The 11,609-nt window shown below is 43.4% G+C and overlaps 1 long non-coding RNA gene across 2 annotated transcripts; it reads right to left on the bottom strand.

The window, feature by feature from the left end:
- Window positions 1-2,033: 2,033 nt before the first annotated feature.
- Window positions 2,034-6,207, bottom strand: LOC127595405 (uncharacterized). 2 transcript variants are annotated; one of them, XR_007961263.1, is made up of 3 exons: window positions 5,983-6,207; window positions 4,981-5,144; window positions 2,034-3,730 (listed from the first exon to the last, which is right to left on the bottom strand). It is a non-coding gene; the product is annotated as an uncharacterized LOC127595405 (long non-coding RNA). The 2 variants fall into 2 exon arrangements; XR_007961262.1 differs by lacking the exon at window positions 5,983-6,207 and adding an exon at window positions 5,207-5,463.
- Window positions 6,208-11,609: the final 5,402 nt, after the last annotated feature.

Raw genomic sequence — 11,609 nt, 5'->3', positions numbered from 1 at the left:
TCAGGGTGTCCCCCGCCTACTGCCCGAAGACAGCTAGGATAGGCTCCAGCACCCCCCGCGACCCTAATTAGGATCAAGCGGCTCGAAAGATGAATGAATGAATGAATGAATGAATGAAAAAAGAACCAAACCAGGTCAAGGAAACTAAGGTATCCAACCACATTACTTTCTCAAAGATTTTATGTTACATTTCAAAATAAATGGCCTATGAAATCTGCAGTTTTGCCTTTATACCTGAATCAAAAAATTTTTTTTCTTTTTCTTATCCTGCAACCAGACTACTTCTAAGACACACGAGGCCATCCATGCTATCTAAATCTATCCATTCTATCGAAACTAATTAAAATACTCTCATTAAGGTCTGATGTTGAATTTCAAAATAAAATGCCTATGTATAAATCTTCAATTTTGACTTTTACACACACAAAAACAAATTAAATATGAGGGCAGCCCGGTGGTTGACGTGTTAGCATGTCCACCTCACAGTGCAGACGTGCAAGGTTTGATTTTGGCTCTGGTCTCCTTGTGTGGAGTTTGCATGCACCCAAGGTATCCAGATACTAAATACTGTAAGTATCATACTCATATCATAATACTTATTATTATCAGAATAATAATAAGAAAATACTCTTTCATTCAGATCTGATGATGCATGTCAAAATTAAAGGCCTGTGAAATATTCCATTTTGATCTTTACACCTGAAATGTAAAAATCATTAAAAATTCAAGAACCAGACTACATGTAGGGCACACTAGTCCACTCAAGGTACCCACCCAAAGTGACCTAGAAGTAAACTGGTTGCGGGATAACGAAAACTGAATTTTTAATGATTAAAAAAAAATAGTGTAAAGGTCACACTGGCATATTTCAGAGGCTTTTTATTTTGAAATGGAGCATCATATTTTTATGAAAGTACTTTGATTGAAGACCTTGGGTGGCCCAGTGTGCCTGATCCTGGTTTTGTTGCAAGATAACAAAATCAGATTTTTTTATTCATTTTCCGGTCTGCTTTATCCTCTCAAAGGTCGTGGCGGGTGCTGGAGCCTATCCCAGCTGACTTCGGGAAGTAGGTGGGATACGCCCTCAACTGGTTGCCAGGGAATCGCAGGCTACCCATAGACGAACAACCATTTCCGTTTGCACTCACACCTCGGGACAATTTTGAGTGTTCAATCAGCCTGCCATGCATGTTTTCGGAATGCGGGAGGCAACCGGAGTACTGGGAGAAAATCCACGCACAGGGAGAACATGTAAACTCCACACAGGAAGGCCGGAGCCCGAATCGAACCCTGCACCTCTGCACTATGAGGTGGACATGCTAACCAGTTGACCACCGTGCCGCCTCGTGAATAAACGTGCTCAAGAAATTTACAATTTGAGTCAATCATTTTCGTCCATCTGGATCTTTTTCTCTCGGCTAATTGTGACGAATGATCGAATGTTTCCAATGCTTTGCAATGGTGTGGTTTTTTTTTTCTTATTTCACACCAAAGTTCAAGACTCCAAATTCCATCAGAGCAGTTAAACATGGTACAAAGCGCACCCATCATTTTGTCGCATCAGGCTCAAAGCCTATTTAAACAATGCTTGCAAGCTTTAAAGTGTACAGTTAGGCCCACACCAATGTTCTGTCATAAAAACCGCATGTTGTTTGGTAGCTGCTTTTTCACCTCCATTCTCACGCATGCGCAGAGGAGATCTGCAAGTGGCTTATTGTCAAAGCGACCTTTCGATTGGAAAAAGACTCAGTTTCTTCTGTCTACTGAAATGCAGGCATCTGTCATTGGAGCAAAGTGAGCTACTGCGTGTGAAACACGAGTTGCTTTGAATTACCGAGAAATGCCCGTGTATGACATCTTGCTATATATGCACCTGAAAACCTGCACAGTGGAAGAGGAGTGCCCTTGTCTCAAAGAGTACACCCTTTGGGCGCCAGCGACGACGGTGTCCTCCGGACCACCACCCGAGGCGGTTCCAGGTCTGTGATGATTGCTGTGTTTAACCGTCTGTGTCATCTATTAATATTAGGAGATCCTTATCTACCGGTAGATCTAAGACAGGTCCCAAGTAGATCCGAGGAGTGTCGAGAAGAAAAAAAAACAAACAACCATTTGTGTGTCTTTGTACATGTTAGTAATATATTTTTTGTGTTAATATACACTGCACACTAATCATCTTATCAGTCTCATTTTCATCAAAAAAAAAAATTAAAAAATAAAATAAAGCAAGTAAATCTTAAATTTGTGTGTGTGCACGCGCCGGTAAGGGTAGATCCCGTGAGGTTAGTTGATCGAAAAGTAGATCTTCGATCCAAAAAGTTTGGGCACCCCTGCTTTAAAGACTATTGACAATTGTTACGTTCCTAGATATCCCCTCGTGAGTGATCATAGTATTTTGCCTAAATTTTCTCCTTGACGTTTTTTTCCGCAAGGGTTTTCTGTTGCCTCGTTACAATTATTTCCCGGTTCTCTTTTTGACCAGCGTTTTCTGTTGTCCGTTTGGACGGGGATCTTGTGTTGTAATAAATATCATTTTTGTGATCCTTTCTGTCTGCTATTTCGGTGATCCACTTCGCTCCAGTTTTTTGCGCACGAAACGATTACTCTGTCGCTTCGGGCACAACGTGACACAAACCTTGACCACAATGGCTGAAATGTTTTCTCATCAACCAAAAGGTTACCATTGCTTGGGGAATTTATAATAGCTCCCTTGTGAAGTTTCATAGTATCCTGCAGGACACAGGTCCCTAACCTTTTTTGCTGTTTTCATGTCCGACAATATTTTCAGGGACCGGCCTTTTAAGGCCGGATAGATACAACAATATAATATGACCTGCATGAAAAGTGTGGTATTTTTGAAACATAATAAACACGAGGAATGTCCTATGTAGCCGCAACATTCTCTGGTCGCTCTGGTAACCTTTAAATGCGCCTTCAAAATAAGATACGCAGCAAATTGTCACAAATGGTGCTGGAGGAGCCCAAAAAGCAGGCAGGCAGGGAGGAGCAGGGTGAACTAGACAAACTGTATTAACAAAACGCTGAGAGAACTAAATCCAAAACAAACTCAAGTACTGAACACAGAGAGAGTTCAACGTATTAAACAAAAACCATGGCTGAGGCAAAAAACTAACAGTAACAGAAACCATGACAGAACAAACAATGACCCGAAACCTAGTGGTCGTGTCGGGAGTCCTTTTAACAGACACTAATAGGTGTGCAGCTGCAGGCTGAGCCTTACAGTGCCACCTGTTGGTCACAAATAGGTTTGCTTCGCTGGGGAACAGGAACGGGGGGCGACGGCAACCCATGCCTCACCGGGAACAGGAATGAAGGGCGACGGCAACCCTTGCCTCACCGGGAACAGGAACGAGGGTGACGGCAACCCTTGCCTTGCTGGAGAACAAGAACAGAGGGAGACGGCAGCCCTATGGCTCGGCTCGTCCTGACGTGTACGGAGCTCAACGTGATGGGGAACATGGGACAGCCAGACATGAATGGGGCTCGGTCTGATGTGGACGTAGCTCGGCTCAACGTGGACGTGGATGTGACTTAATTCGAACAGGCACTTGACATGGCAATGTGGATGCGGACGGGGCTCGGCGTGACAGGGCTCCTGCGCTGCCTGAAGGGGAAAAGGGTATTGGCCGCAGATGTGCTCCGCCAGGCACAGGGTGGAACTGGGACCAGTCCTTGGTTCCTGCGGGGTCCAGTAGTTGGTTGGGTCATTCTGTCACGAATGGTGGTGATGGAGGACCCCAAAAAGCAGGCAGGCAGGGAAGAGCAGGGTGAACTAGAGAAACTGCATTTAAGAAAATGCCGAGAAAACTAAATCCAAAACAAAGTCCTGAACACAAAAAGAGTCCAAAGTAGTGATGGGTCCAGCAACACCGATGCATTGACGCATGCGTCGAGCTCACAGAGCAATCCCTGCGTCGGTGCGCGTACTGCTTCAAAACGATCAGGTGACCACTACAAGAACTGTGTTGACTCAGTCCGGGGGGCGTCGATGCCGCAAAAGCCCGCCAAACTGTGTTTATGAGGAAGTGCGTCGAGCGACGCGATGTCGCCTGCCGAAACAAGCCAGACCTCACTGTCGCTCGCTTCTCGAAGTACGTGCATATTATGGAGCAGCTCCCGGGAAAGCGCAAATTGTCCGCCGTGTGGGACCATTTTGATCTCCTTTTGGAGAATAAGGTATGTATTGAAATCTCCTTGTCTCACCAAGTGCCTCTCAGATTTATGTCTTGTTCCATTCTAATTCAAATCCGTTTCAAGGTAACTCTTATTAGTTTACATTCACATATTTTATTGCAGCTGAAATGTCGAATTTGCCATACAGAAATATCTACCAACAGAAGCACCTCTACAAACTACATCTGGCATGTTACTCATCATTAGTTTTTTGGAAACTATTCTAAATGCCAATTTTGTTAGGTTTAGTTTTAGTTTAGATGACCTGTGGCAACATTTGGATGATGAGGTAGGGAGAATGGGAAGAGGTGCAACAGCAGATCCTATATTTGAGTTCCAGCGATACTTGGCAGAGGGGAATAGATGGGAATAGATAGATGTGAATGATGTTGTATACGCTTCATCCTCAAATCAGTCACTTCAGTCTGTCAAGTGCCTGCAGGGATTTTTTAAGTCCAGCAGGTGTCAGTGGTCAGTGACACAGTATCAACACAGTGTGTCATTGTGTCAACATGTTTCATTAGGCCTCATGGACCCATCACTAGTCCAAAGTATCAAACACAAACCATGGCTGAAGCAAAGAACTAACAATAACAGAAACCATGACAGAAACAAACATGACAGAACAAGTAATGACCGAGTGGTCATGCCAGGAGTCCTTTTAACAGACACTAATGGGACAATGACCAACAGGTGTGCAGCTGCAGGCCGAGCCCTACAGTGCCACCTGTTGGTCACAAACAGAACCATCACACAAATAAAAAGTGCATGAAAAATACGACTCACCATTTCTGCTTATTATGCAGAGTTGGCTTAGTGCGTGTGAATCTCCCGTTGAGATAAAGCCGTATTTAAAATAGGATTCCTGATACTGTCTATTAAATGTAGCATTCTCTTTCTTGGAAGTCGTTGGCTCCTCTTCTGTTTCATGGCTGGGCCTTTTCCCCTTCCTGAAAAAAATTAAAAGACGTTTTTTTTTATGCGGTAACGTGACCAAGAAGTGCGCATTCACCTGCATCAAGAGTCGCATACTGTAGACTGATGTAATAGAGAATCCAGTAATTTTTCAAAATAAAACGTCTTTCAGATTCCGGATTGACTAAAACTGAAGGAATGTAAGTTTATTCTTTCTGTGCGGCCGGCACCAAATGACCCGCGGTCCGGTATCGGTCGGCGGCCCGGCGGTTGGGGACCCCTGCTCCAGGAGAAGCATCATTTCAAGGCTACATTCCACCTCTGCACTGCCTGTCCTCGCTTTTAAAGTGTTTATAAGCTCGAGCCTCGAGACACACCGAAGGGATGCTTGGGGGCTTTTGGGAGAGCTCTTGAGACAATATGAAGAAGGAAAGGAGAGGAGGGAGACGTTGCCGCGTTCCTTTTGCTCCCCTTCTGGCAGCTAAATGAACTGCGGGAATCTCTCGGACTATGCACGAGGCATCCTTGCCTGATATCAGCTCAGTTGTGTAATTTGGATGTAAGACAGGAAGCGATCATATGGAGTCTGTGCTGGGTACGTGTTATGTGTATTTAGGGGTTATCTTTGGACCACAAGGGGCAGTTGAGGATAACCTTTACAAACACTCTGTAACATGATGCCCACAGCAGTGCAATTTCGCTCAGCAAAACGTCACCTTCAAGCAAAATACAGTCAGAAAAGCAATAAAGCTTTGAAATGTTCACCTTTGTGTAGCCTGTTTCACTGCACATTGTTCGAGAACTCATTCATTTGCCTGGTACATAGTCAGACTATCATACATTTGATAAATTTGACATAAAAAGTCTACACACCTTTGTTCAAATGCCAGGTTTTATGAAACGAAACCCCTTCAGGCTTCTTTCTGCTGAGCCTACAAGAACATGGGAAATCAAAACACTTAAAAAGGGTCATTGCTTGTGTCCAAACTCCTACTTAACATGTGTTTTGAATGTGACCGACTCATTCTGAACACAAACATACCCTAATTATAAGAGGGTGTGAACAACCACAATAATTTAGTTTGTTTTCAATTTGATTGAGTTGTACAAGTTATTGGTTCCATTAAAGGTAGTAGAAAAGGTTTGATATAATTTACCTTGGTCTCATTTTTTTTTTGTACATCACAAAAACCTGGTATTCGAAAAGAGGTGTATAAACATTTTATATCCTCTGTATGTTGTGTCAGTATTCAAACCATTTTCCTCTGGGCGTCCAAAATTATGTCACATCACATGCTCCCTCGACACAGCACTACACATCTCATCTCGTTTGCCACCCATGACACACGTTTATCATATGCAAACAGCCGCTCATGCTGCAGCAGAGAGGCCAGAGAGGAAAGGAAAACGAGAAAGGCCAAAAATAAAAGCTGCTAGACGGTGGAATCAAAACACATGACAAGGTCACCAAAGAGACATAGAGTGCTGTTTTGCTCATAGCGTAGTTTGTTATGCAACATGGTCAAAGAGAGGCAGTGCTTTTTTTGGATTGGCACATTTCCAAATGGTCTCTTTTTTAAAATACACTACAACAAACATTTGTGCTTGTCAGACACCATGTCACAGTTTGGGAAGGAACAATTAAACAGCTCCCAAAAAAAGCAAGGAACGAGTGTTATGATGCAACAGGTGTGAAGTATGAGCCGGTCTTTCTTTTGGCAACACCTAAATCTTCAAGCACTCACAAGCAGTGCTTTGGATATTTAGGCACTTGGGTAGCTGTGTCAGCCAGAGCAAGGACAAGCCTGGCCGGTGGAGCCGCATGTCACATTGGTGAACCTCAACATGCACATGGGAGGCAAGGCCCGACTGTTTCTTCAACCGGCTTGGGAAACTCTGGGATCCTGAAAAGCTCTGGCATTGTGTTGTGTTGTGGGGACAAAAGAAAAAAAAAGGTATTTTGCATGGACAAAATGTGAATTTGGCATGACATTTATTTGTTCGGACGATTCCACCACACGTGTGATGAGTTTGAGAACTAAAACAAGAGCACACACATAGACAGTTCCTGTTGTGTCACTCACATAGTTATCACTGTGAGGTGATGCGTTTGTTTGAGGGTCTGCGTGAGTTGCCTAGCACCCGGTAACCGCAGAGGCCGAAACTCTATCTTGCTTTAACAAAGATCAAACAGCAGAGAGCCCTTTGCTATAATCTTTCAGCAAAGAGATAAACACTTGACCACAACTTGTAGACAAAAACAATTTTAATTAGGTGTTGGAATGGAAGTCAGGTGCTTGTACAAACAACCACCTTGGGTGCGGTTCATTTGGTTCAACTTACTGCATTTTTAAAGATCCTGGGGCCAGGCTTAGGCTAAAGTGTTGATATGTTATCCATCCACGCATCCATCCATTATCTATTCCGCTTATCCTCACAAGGGTCACGGCATGCTGGAGCCTATCCCAGCCGCCTTCGGGCAGTAGACGGGGTACACCCTGAACTGGTTGCCAGCCAATCACAGAGCACATAGATGAACAACAATCTTGATATTTGATATATATTACAAAAAAAGCCCAATTCAGTCGACACAGAAAAGACAAAAACAAAAACTGAACTTAAAAAACACATAAAAAGAAAAGTGCCCACTGTACTACAGTTTCGGCTGGAGTTTCTGCCTTTAAGTGTGTAACTCTTGGACACAAGTCATTTGAAAGAGACGGTTAGGTTGCTGTGTGTTCTTGACTTTTCCAAAGGAATTACACATTCCACAGTAAGCCCCATAAGAACACAGGTGCATGGAGGACCCTGCGTGCAATCGCACATGCCTCACGTGTCATCATAAGCAAGGTGGGACACATGACGATAAACCCACATGAGGTGACTGCTACTTATCAAGAGAAACTGAGCTTCAACGATGATAAAAGTGTGCAAGGATTGTCTTGACAGCATTTTATTAGGTAACAGTTTCGTAAAGGCAGTGGAAGACTGCAAAATATAAAAGTTACCAGCAGGGGTTTAGGCTCCTCATAGCTTATTGGTTACTCAAATGCTGCATTCAGACAAAGCCCTGCTGATAGCACGTGGAGGCCCACCGGAAGGAAGAGCAGGAGGGGGAGGGAGAACGATCTGTTTACAAATAGTTCTTAACGGACAACAGCATTGATGGATGAGAGAGAGAGGACTTTTTTTTTTTAATTGGGTGGCTTACATACAATAATCAACTACAAGACACAGTAATTCAGGATTAACTCACACAACTGAAATACTCATCCACGCAACTGAATTACTCTTCCACATTACTGAAATGCTCAAATACACTGTAGCAATTATTTTTCCCACTTGAATACACTAGTGAAGAAACTGTCTATTACACAAAGCTTAAATGTATATTTCAGTATACTGTATTACACAAATGCAAGGCTCGAAATAACCGGTTTCACATTGGCGTTTACTCATCAAAATGTACAGTATATTTTGTGCCTCATGAAATATATTGAATGGCAAAAATTGAGAAAGGTTGAAACAAGCAGAAGAAGAACCACCAGGACGTTCCCGCAAAGCTTCGATGGGATTATGCCACCTATAGCAGGTAGTCGTAGGTCATGGAGAAGCTCTGCACGACTTGCCCACAAACGGCTTGCTCGCAACAGCTTCGGCTGGTTACTAGTGCACCTGAACACGTTGTCGTTCCTAAGTCAGTAATCATCGCCCGCATCACGGTTAAATAAGATGCATTTCTGATGAATATCATAATTACAAAAGGAATGGTGAAAAAAGACGAAGAAACAAACCTAAATGCTAACTCAACTAAAAATGACAGCAAGTGTGTTTAACACTGCAATTAAGTGGTTTGGTGATCGATTACTCTTTTCACAGACATCTGCCTGGAACCGTGTTAAAGTGATGAACATCCAATTTCGAACAGCGAGATAGCGGGACAATTAATAACTGTCTGGATTCTGGACAGAAAAAATCATGCAAGATAAATTGTACCAGAACTGGAAATAAATTGACTTCCATTACAGTGTAAGTCAGTCAGGAGGAACGGCCTTGTCGGTTTCTGACCAAACCGAATAATTTTTAGGATTCCCAAAATGCAGGCTCAGAAAAAGTGCATTTAGAACAATATTACAGAAAAGTATAAGCTGAAATCGCTGGTCACAAGGAGCCAGGAAAAACAAGGCATGAAACAAAATCAGATGCAAGATTCAAACAAACGCCAAGAGTGCACAAACAAAATATCCCAAAGTCCATTCACATAAAAATAAAGAGCAATAAGAGAATAACAAAAATACTTAAAACAAGATTTATGAATAAAATGAGAGCGACTAGGAATTGTACCGACAGGTCTAGAAAAGCACAATTTAGCACAACAGCGAGCAAGGTCAAAAATCCAACATGGACCAAGCAGCTTGTCAGTCCTTAAGTACAGAGTCAGGCTTGATGGGGAAACGCGTCACAGGTCGACCTGCTGGAGGTAAACGCCCTTCACTAATATGCGCACACTCAAGGCAGAACATCCATCCATCCATTTTCTGAGTCCCTTATCCTCAATAGAACATGACAGGCCTACTGTTAAAATTATATCAATTTATATGAATTCATAATCACTAATGTTATCTGTTTTCACGATAGAGTCCTGAGATTTGAATTTTGAGGTCTGCACAATAAAAATTCTAATAATTACATTACATCAGAGATTTTTTAAAAATCACATTGACTTCGCTTCTAGACAAAATAAAAATTGCTGCTATACACAATCTGAATTTAAGAAATACAAACTGTTGATTCAGTCACAAAGCATAAAAAAAGAAAGCAGATGGATGGAAGTGAAAAAGGATTTTAGTCGTGTGACAAGGAGTAGAGTATTTCACTGATGCAGGTCAGCAGAAAAAAATCTGTGTACGAAAGCGGTTCTGTAGTTTTTATGACAATGTTTATACAATACAATACATCCTGATTTATATAGCACTTTAACAACAACTGCAGCTGTAACAAAGCGCTTAATAAAACAGTTAAAATGAAGTAAAATGATAAACACAACCCATAACATAAAGCACGGACAGACGTCATGCTCAAAATGTCAGCAACAAGCTAAGTTTTAAAGTCAACAAGAAGCTATGCCATCCATTGATGGAAAAAAAGAGATTGGTTTACTTCTCCTGTCCCATGTAAATCCATTTCAATTCCAAGCGGCGACTCTCAGTTCCAAATACGCATCTGCGCTCCACGCCGACGCTCCTCTCTCCTCTCCCTCAACTTCAGCAGCCATCCATCCAGCCGCACCAACGCAGACTGTCCAACAGCGACGACATCTCCACTGAACAAAATGGGGCTGTGAAAAATGCTGCCCATTAGAGGCGCAAAAAACACAAGCGACCTTGGGCTGTCCAGCACTGACAGTCAAATGGTGCCGACATTCCTCCCAATCAAAATCAGTGCTGGTACAGGTGTGCTGCCGAGAAGGCGCAACCACCAAGCACAGATTGTTCTCTTTTGATAAATGGCGTGGCCAAAAAAAACGCTGAAAACAGTCCACATCTTTCTTGATTAGGAGGAATGTTGGCGCCATTTGACTATCGTTTCTGGACATCCCCGGGGCGCAATTTGACTATCGTTGCTGGACATTCCCGGGGCGCTTGTGTCTTGCGCCTGAAGTAGGCAGTAGTGATGGGTCCAGCGACACCGATGCATTGACACATGCGCCGGGCTCACAGAGCAAACCACGTGTGTCGATGCATGTGCTGCTTCATTACATCACGTGATTGACACGTGAACTGCATTGACACAGTCCAGGCTTCTAATTGACACACCGGCTGCGTTGACACAGTCCAGGCTGCTAATTGACACATCGACTGTGTTGACACAGTCCAGGCTGCTAATTGACACATCGGCTGCGTTGACACAGTCCAGGCTGCTAATTGACACGTGAACTGCACCGGTGCAGTTTAGACCGCATCGGCTGCTTGGCACAGTACAGGCTGCGCCACTTAGTCCAGGGGGCGTCGACTCAGTGCAGAGGGCGTTGACGCAGCAAAAGCCCGCCGCACAGTGTTTATAACGAAGTGGGTTTGGCGACACAATGCCACCTGCCGAAACAAGCCAGACCTCACTCACGCTCGCTTGTCGAAGCTCGTGTCAGTGCAGACTTCGTGTTCGTGCCTTGCCTTCCTTGCCGATTATGGAGCAGAGACGCAAATCATCCGCCGTGTGGGACCATTTTGATGTCCTGGAGAATAAGGTATTGTTTATTTATTTATTTATTCAAATCGCCTTTTCTGTCGCCGAGAGCCTCTCGGCGAGAGGCACTCTGCCTCTCAGATTATTGACATGTGTTGTACCATTCTAATCCGAATACATTTCAAGGTAACTCTTTGTTACTTCTTATTCACATTTCATTACAGGTGAAATGTCGAATTTGCCAAGTCAATTCGCCAACAGAAGCACCTCCACCATGCTGAGGCATTATCGGGCCAAGCATGAGAATGAAGTTCGCG

This window comes from Hippocampus zosterae, chromosome 2, assembly GCF_025434085.1.
Source record: "Hippocampus zosterae strain Florida chromosome 2, ASM2543408v3, whole genome shotgun sequence".
Classification (NCBI taxonomy): Eukaryota; Metazoa; Chordata; class Actinopteri; order Syngnathiformes; family Syngnathidae; genus Hippocampus; species Hippocampus zosterae.
This window is presented reverse-complemented; position numbering and strand designations above follow the sequence as displayed.